The sequence below is a fragment of the Anomalospiza imberbis genome, chromosome 9, assembly GCF_031753505.1.
Source record: "Anomalospiza imberbis isolate Cuckoo-Finch-1a 21T00152 chromosome 9, ASM3175350v1, whole genome shotgun sequence".
NCBI classification, from domain to species: domain Eukaryota; kingdom Metazoa; phylum Chordata; class Aves; order Passeriformes; family Viduidae; genus Anomalospiza; species Anomalospiza imberbis.
The window spans coordinates 3,791,598-3,799,783 of record NC_089689.1 but is presented as its reverse complement, the minus strand read 5'-3'; the positions used below and the strand labels follow the sequence as shown (position 1 = coordinate 3,799,783).

General features: G+C 45.6%; 1 long non-coding RNA gene across 2 annotated transcripts; it reads right to left on the bottom strand.

The window, feature by feature from the left end:
• Nucleotides 1–466: 466 nt before the first annotated feature.
• Nucleotides 467–7,959, bottom strand: LOC137479126 (uncharacterized). 2 transcript variants are annotated; one of them, XR_011001977.1, is made up of 3 exons: nt 7,926–7,959; nt 6,894–7,038; nt 467–3,326 (listed from the first exon to the last, which is right to left on the bottom strand). It is a non-coding gene; the product is annotated as an uncharacterized lncRNA (long non-coding RNA). The 2 variants fall into 2 exon arrangements; XR_011001976.1 differs by lacking the exon at nt 467–3,326 and adding an exon at nt 3,338–3,589.
• Nucleotides 7,960–8,186: the final 227 nt, after the last annotated feature.

The following is an 8,186-nucleotide window of genomic DNA, read 5'->3' as shown; positions in this document are numbered from 1 at the left end:
CCAGGCATCATCTTTCTGATAGCAGAGATTGCACGGTTGTGCTCACAGGAGTGTGCGTTTCAGTCTGCCTGGGGCCTCGCCCATCTCTGCCAGCAGACACAGGAGTGTTTCTGGTACCCCTCTGTCATCCTCAACTTTCCCATAGCTGAGTGTGACAGAAAGGGGAATTTGACCTCAGTGTGCTAGAGACTGCCTGGCTGTCTGCCTTTCCCTTTTTGTCTGCTCTTTCTGAGGATGCAGTCACACTACCAAATTACCTTGAGTCATCTATCCTGGAAGTTTTTCCCATAGGTTGCTTGTGATGAAGCCTGAATGTGTTGTAAGTACACAGTTTGTGGGGCTGTGGCTGAGCCTCATCCCTAATGGGCTACAGCTGTGCTGGACAGGTGAACAGCATTGAAAGCAATGAGACATGGAGTGCCCAGGTGCACTGACCACTCACCAAAGGGTACAGAGGGCACACAGGTGTAATGAATGTAAGATGAAGAGTATAAAAGGTTGTACTGTAGAACAATAAAGACCTGCAGATGCTTGAAGCTTTCTTTGGTGTTGTTTGTGCCTCCATCATGTCCTGATGTGAATGTACTAGAAGCATTTTAATCTGTGCTGTGAGGGGAGGTGCTGGTGTGGTGTGAATCCACTGTGGATCCTCTGTGCTTCTGAGGTATCCATCTACCTGAGCCAACATTATGTGCCTCCCCAAAATCTTTTCTGCAAGGGACAGGTTCCATAGCTTCAGTCCACACAGCTTGCTCATCAGCCAAGAGCCTCCTTTAGCAGCCACAGAAGCAGATTATTCTGTTTCCTTTTCTCCCACATTGCAGAGAACACACCTAGCTTCCTCTGCTTTTGATGGCTTTGGAAAACGTTACTTCTGTGTTCCTGGGAAAGAGCTTCAGAGCACTTCTATTTTCTGCCTCACAGGGAAGCAGAAACTGTGAAATTATCAGCATCCTCTGGTTGTACATTCCCTGGAGCTGTTATACTGTGCAGTCTGAAATAGACATCCAGCCCCAGGGAATTGCTAATGGTGCATTCAGTCTCAGCATGGCACATGCTCATTCTTGGGGAGTTACTGAGTTAGCATTTATAACTCTAATCTTTTCTTCTGAGTAGATGAAACCCTCTGATTTTCCCTAAGCACTGAGGTCTTGGGTGTTGGATTCTCTTCTCATGACAGCTTACTTGGAATGTCACCAGAAAGCTTTCAGCCTGGATCCTTGCTCTGAAAATCATAGACTACAGTAGCATCATGCCAGAGATTCTTCCATAACTTGGTGTCTGATCAGCAGGCAACAGGAAACTGAGGTCTTGCTAGACACAGTTGCAGAATAATAAACCCAAGATTTCTGTGCTGAAGACGGGTGATTTGTACTGGGGACACTGGAAGCCTTTTGCACCTGGGGGAATAAACTCACAAACAGAAAGAGTCAGCAGCCACTAAGGAAAGCACAAGTGGAAAAACTGTGGGGAGTGAGCACTGCTGGATGTTTTGATGGTGGTCCTTAGTGTGGGTCCCTACTGTAAGAGAAACAGCAGTGGTAAAGGATGAAGTGAATTCACTCAAGGTTTACCTTGTTCTCTGGTTGCTTTGTCAATTTATGTTTCTCCAGCCACTTTTTGCAATGAGGGATTTTTTTGTGTGGGCAAGGGTTGAACTAACAGGAGCACTTTTACTATATTTCACATTAACTTGCTGGTGAAGACAAGACCTCTCTTGCATGACCTACATGCCTGAACTCAGAATCCCTCTCCTGGGCCTGCCATCTTCAGATTTAAATGCTTTAAACAAGCTCAAGTTTTCATCTCCTCACCCATATTTCCAAAGCTTGTAAGCCTCAAGGCACTAGGCCAACAACAGAATAGTGCTGAGCACAAAGATGTTTTTGTAACCACATCAACTCAGCCCAAGGCAGATCAACTGCAGCAAACCCTGCAGATTGCTTCACCTCCTGGTGTAGTTCCATTAGAACCTCCCATTTCTGCCAGTCCTCAGCTGATAGCAAAAATGCCTCTTTCAGCTTTGTAACTCCCATTTTCTCCACTTTCAGCAAAATGCTCTTGAGAGTTGCCAGAGACTCAGCTGTGACACAGATCTATCTGAATTCAGAGGTTTGGAAGTGTTCCTTCACGCTTGTCATCTCCTTCAATAAGCACTGCCTTGTACCAAGTCTGTACATTCTTTACTGTTCTATTTGTTGCTATGGCCTGTGGTGCCAAGTTTCAGTCAGATTCTTTTGGGAGACTATTCTGGATTTTCCTTCCTTCTGCTTTGTTTATGCTCCTGGCCCCTGCAGTGTTCTCCCTTACCATCATCCAAAACGTCTTCCCAAACAGGAAAGCACTGCCCTCTCCAGTCCCTCCACTTGTACACCCAGCAGCAGTCCCTCCTTGGCTTGAATCATTGCAGCAGAGAAGCAATGGATGGATTCCCCCTCTAGCTAGGTGTTTCTAAAACTGGGGAGAAGCAGGAAGAAGCAGATGGGACAGGCCTTGAGCAGAGAAAAGGGAGCTTTTTGGCAGGGGAGCTACAAAGGCACAGTGTTGTCAGTCCGTGTCAAACTTGGGAAAGGCACTCACAGAAGGGAGAGCAGCAGGATGTGCTGCCTCATTGCCATGGAGACAACCAAAGAGCTGGCTGGGCAGATTTAGAAATGTGTCCTGCTTGGGACAACTTTTGGTACATGTCATCTATTTTTGCAGAGATTAAAACAAGGTGGAAAAGAGGAAATGTCTGACACTGAGAGTAAAAACCTCTTTTCTTTCCTAGGTTACAGCAGATAGTCAATCTTTTGTGGCTTAATGGAGATAATTGTTCTCCTCTGAGAAACATATCCTGGTTTTGATGGGGATTATTTATCCCCCTGTCCTTATACTTTTTTCATCAATCACTTTTGGCATTATGATTCTAGCTGCCATTTTAATGCTTTTGGACTTCTCCGTGGTGTTCTCCATGTGACATTTCCTACTTGACATTTCTCTGCAAGGTCTCTCCTTGATGACCCCGAGGATCTCATACCTAAAAAGGCTGATCCAGTCTCACCATAGCACCTCAATGGTTTTTGTCCCACATCTTTCCCACTTGATTACTGCAAACAAAAAGCTATTCATCCCCAGAACCTGCACTTTGCAAAGTACAGAACAGGTAGAACTGCATGATTATTTGCAAACAGCTGTCTTGGGAATCATTCTGGATCTGTCATTCTATAAGCACTGATTCTCTTCCATGTCCATCAGCAGCCAGCACATTTGTACTGTGGCAAATAAATTGGTGACAAGGAATTGATACAAAATACTGGCATACACTGTTTTCTCCACCTCAGCAGCTGTGGGGAGAACAATGGCAAACTGGTTTGTATTTATTTAGGAAAAAGAGAAAGGATGCGCATGCTTATGAAGAACTGAGAGGCAGAGATTACCACAAGAGTAGTAAACGATCATTAAATTAGTTATAAAATGTCTGACCTTCACAGGGTCAGGAAGGAAGGGTCCCAAGTGTGTAACACGGCTGGCAGTCTGTGGAGTCACAGGGAACATGTACAGTTGCAGCTGTAGGAGTGGGAAGAAGATGCTGGCCAAGTTCAGTGCTCTGTTTCCACAAAAATATTTAGAAAGTCATTATATGCAAGAGAGGCAATACTGGTAACTAGATCTGTTTGTTCTGGAATGTATCTCTCTGAAGTTACCCTTCCAGGGTTCACTAGACATTTAATTCCATGTATTCCTGCTGAAACAACTTCAGAGACCCTCTCATTGAGGCAGTTCAATGTTTTCATGCATTTTTAATAAGCAGCAGAGTATGCTGCAGAATAAATCTGAGGTTGGTTTGAGCTGGTGTCACAAGGAGAACAGCGATATTATATAATGTGGTTGGAACCCAGGTGAAGTTGTTTCCGAGCCCAACAGAAAGAGAAAGCTGGCGTGTCAGAGAGGGTAAAGAGCAGCTTCAGAGAACACAGTTCAGCTTAGTGGGGTGAGACAGTACTTATACAGGTTCAATACCTCTCATAGTTTGACATTTAGCCAGACTAGAAGGATCACCTCCTTTTTAAACATACTGAAGAAATAACCTCCTCAACTTAAATAAATATAACCTCAGCTATTACACCATCCCAGCTGGCAAGATTCATTCTATTACCTAAAATGGTAGGGAAAGGCAAAATTAATTACTCCTCAAAAAAAACAATGCTGGTTTCCCTTTCAGCAATGGAATCACAGCAATTAAATTGGCTGTTGCACCTCCTTCTGCTTGGTCATGGCAAGGGAGCTGGGAGAGGAAGACAGGAACTTGCTCATTTGCAGTAGGGCTTCACTTTTTTTTTTTTTTTTTCCTTCCCAAGGATGATTTCAGTTCAGTAGCAAAAAGCAAGGTGATTCTGAGTAAGGTTACCACTGCCCTCTGCCGAGAGGGATGGGAGGATTTCTTTCTAACTCATCTGCCAGCAAAACCAGCGGCTTTGTGGCTTGGAAAGTGAGTGAAACTGCTGCTGCTTCTGCCTTTTCTCCAAAGTTTGCTGATCTGAATCTCTCGCACCAAATATTTTGAAAACTCTATGCCTCACACTGAGTAAAAAGGAGCAAGGGTATTTATGCACAAAATCTTGACATGATGATAGCAGAAACTGTGAAAGCTTGAGCTGGAGTTTTTAAAAAGCAAACTTTATGATTTATAAACACTTCAGGCATCCTCAAAAATGTGATATCTGCTGGAGCTAGTTTTTGGCTTTCCTGCCAAAATTCAGTCATCAATTATCAGATCAGGCTGAAGTCCTCCACAGGTTCTTACATTATTTCCTTTTTAACTGTAGCACTTGCCTGACTGAGTTCTGGCCTCGGTCTTACATGCACACCATTATTTCTGGTTATGTAAAAATGGAAGCTCATTCAATGCTACATTTATAACTAGCTTTGCATTCTAAATCTGACATTGCTGTCCTTCCCTCAAAGTTTTTAAAAGGAAAACATTTAAGTGGAACAGGTAACAATGTTTTCCACCACTTGAGGGAGCTCCTTCATTTATCTATTAGGATGTTCCCATTGCCTCTGCACACTAGGAAATTCTAAACCACACTTTTAAACAGTTAATTGTAGGATCTGCTGAGATATGTGAAAGCCATTGAGGATCTCAAGTGACTGACTTTAAAGATAAGATAGAAGTTTTAAAGGAATTAATCATCCTGGTCAATAAATGTGGGTATCAGAAAGAGCCACAGCTGCTCACTCCCTAGGCAGACTGATACCAAAATTCTTAAAATAGAAAATAAATTAGAGTGGCTCAGAATTAAAAGTAGGCAGTATTAATCACATCTATTTTACAGTAGTGCCAAAAGTGACAGGAGGACCCAACACAGAAAAAAAGAGAAGGACAGAAGGAAAGAGAATGTCCTGAGTTGGAGAGGACCCTCAAACATCATTGAGTCCAACTCCTGGCCCTGCACAGGAGATCCCCAAAAATCACACCTTGTGCCTGACAGCATTGTCCAAAGAAAGAAAGAAAAAGGAGGGAAACAAGCAGTGCTGATAAAGTCAACTTGCTGCCTGGAGCTGGGAAGGTGAAAGCCAGTGGAGCTGAGGCAAGAAATTGGGATATCCGGGCCAAGTTTCCCACGTCAACAGTGGGAACGACCACGCGGTGATTCAGGCAGGAGTGCTCAGGAGCAGCTGTGGTTGGGCAATCATTGAGCAATGCAGCTTGAGGATTAATGTACAACACTCCAGAAATTCAGGATTACAAGCACCATGGTGACAAGCGGGGGTAAATGATGCTGCTGATGAAACAGTGCAGCAATCTAGAGTGGGAAAGACAATGGCAGATGATGGGCGTGAGTGGCAGGAAGCAGAGGAGGCACTGCCTTCTCCCAGTTGCTTGTAAATAGTGAGAAGGAAGGTAACAAGAACAGCCACTTTATTTTTCCATGAGCTGCAGGTAAACAGCCTCTAAAGAGAAGGGAAGGAAGGCTGTGAAAAAGCTCTGCCAGGGAAAAATCCAGACACCAGGGAGAGAGCTCAGTGCTTGTCACACTGTGCTGCTTTGGCTGGGAGATGTGTCAAGAGCTGCCACTAAAATCTGGTGGCACCTCTGTACAACCTCTTTAGGGCAAAGTAAATTTATTCTGAAGGTTAGCTGCACTTTTCTTTCTATTAAAGGAATCTCATTTTTCTACCACCCAGAGTCAGGCTTTTTCTAGTTCACTGAAACAGTTTCAAGATGAAGTTCTTGAACCTTAGGATATTTTTGTATGTTCTGCATTGACTATTTCGTTGTGTTTTGATTTTTATTTTGTTTACACTTGCTTGCCCAGCCAATGCTGCCCCCACAACTTCATTGTAAATAGCTGGCTCACCATTTTTGGCGTGAGGGCAGCACACATCACAATACAGCCTGACCTGAAAATATCTCTAAGCAGCACTGTGTTGAAGTCAACTTCTTAAGAACAGGGACGAGTTTATGTGAAAATTCCTGCTGCTCTCACCCATTGCATTTCAGCAATGATAAGGCTTTTAGGTTTTTTCTTTTCATTTTTTCAAGTTTCTTATTAAGCAGCATGAAAGATGAGTGATGGGATAATAGTGTGAACACAAACTGCAAAATAAATCAGTTTAGGACTTTTTCACTCAGTGGCTCTGCTCAAGATATTTAAAACACAGATATTTAAAACAACTTCTGAAAGTTTCAGCAGCAACAATTTAAATGTGTGTCCGAGGTGTGTGTTAGTCAAAATAAATTTTAGTAGCAGGTCTGACACACCTGTCAAAAGTGACAGAAATGTTTTATTACCCCATTGTAACTTTGTACCTTGTTTTGAGGTGACCTTTCAAGGTGCACCTGGGGGCATATTGTGCATAGCACAGCCCTGATGTCGTGAGGAGGAGGAGGAGAGACTTGTACTTACCAGTAAGAGATGAGTGGATAAGTTCTCCTGGCTTTGGGAAAACTTTCCTATTTGCAGTGTGAAATGCAGCACACAGGAGGTTACTAGAGTTTGTTTGCTGGTGACGTGTTCTGTGACTCACCCTCCATCACGAGCCTGTATCTGTCTGGGGAAAGAGAGAAAGCAAGGTACAAACCCCAGCCTTTGTCCCATTTTCAGCCCTCTGGAGCAGCCTTTGTCCCAGTTTTTGTTCCTGTGGAGCACAGCTGGGACTAAAAGGAGAGGTCTCCACACAAGCCCATTCTCAGCTCCCCCAAACTGGAGAGCTGAGCTCCCACTCCCCAGGGCAACATTTGTGAGGGAGAACACCCCCTTGACACAAAACACCACTTCTTGGGGGATGACTCAAACTGGGGGGCACTCCATTTTTACTTCCCTGTAAAAATACCTACCCTGGCTACCGTTTGGAGAACCCAAGGGGGTAGGACACACATTTGTGCTGAGCCTGAGTGCTGGGGGAAGCACTCGTTGAGCACCCCGTGTGTTCCCACTGAAGGACAAGGGCAGCACAGGGCCCTCCCAGCCCTGACTTCGGCGTCCTGCTTCCTTTAAACAAGTTTTCCTTGTGCCTGGGCTGTGGGCAGTGGAGGGGGGGCCCTCAGGCCGAGGAAAGGCCTTGTCCTTGGGGGTGACTGAGCCCACCTGGACCTTGGACTGGGTGGTCACAGCTGGGATCGACACCCGGGAACCAGGACTGACATTCCCTCAGCTGGATTGAGGCCAGAACCAGAGATCTCTTTTTCTTTCTTTTTTCCTCTATTTCTTTCTGTTTCTCTCTCTCTCTCTTCCTCTTTAATTAATCTCTCTCTCTCTTCTCTTTTCCCCTACCCCTTTATTCAAAACCCACTGCTTTATCCAGAACCCACTGTTCCTATAGTAGGTCAGGTAACAGCATACCAATTTCCATGCCAAGTGTGTAGCTTACTGATAAAACTCTGATTGCTGGCGGCCCCTCTGACTTCCGAGCTTTTACCAGCCTGGGTGTTCCCTCACCCTTAACGCAGGGTCACCACATTTTTGGCGCCTCTCTTCCCTCCCTTGGTTTCCCGGGAGCAGGCGGCGATGCCTGAGGGGAAAGGGGGGGGGGTGGGGGCGCGCCCCACGTGCGCCTCACGTGCCGCCCCCCCAGTCCCCCCCTCGGGCGCGCGCCCCGCCCCGCCCCGCCCCGCGGAGCCGCCTCCTCGGCCAATGGGCGGCGCCGCCGCTGGCCCCGCCCCCTGCGCCGTGACGTGTGCGGGCCCCGGGAAGAGGAGG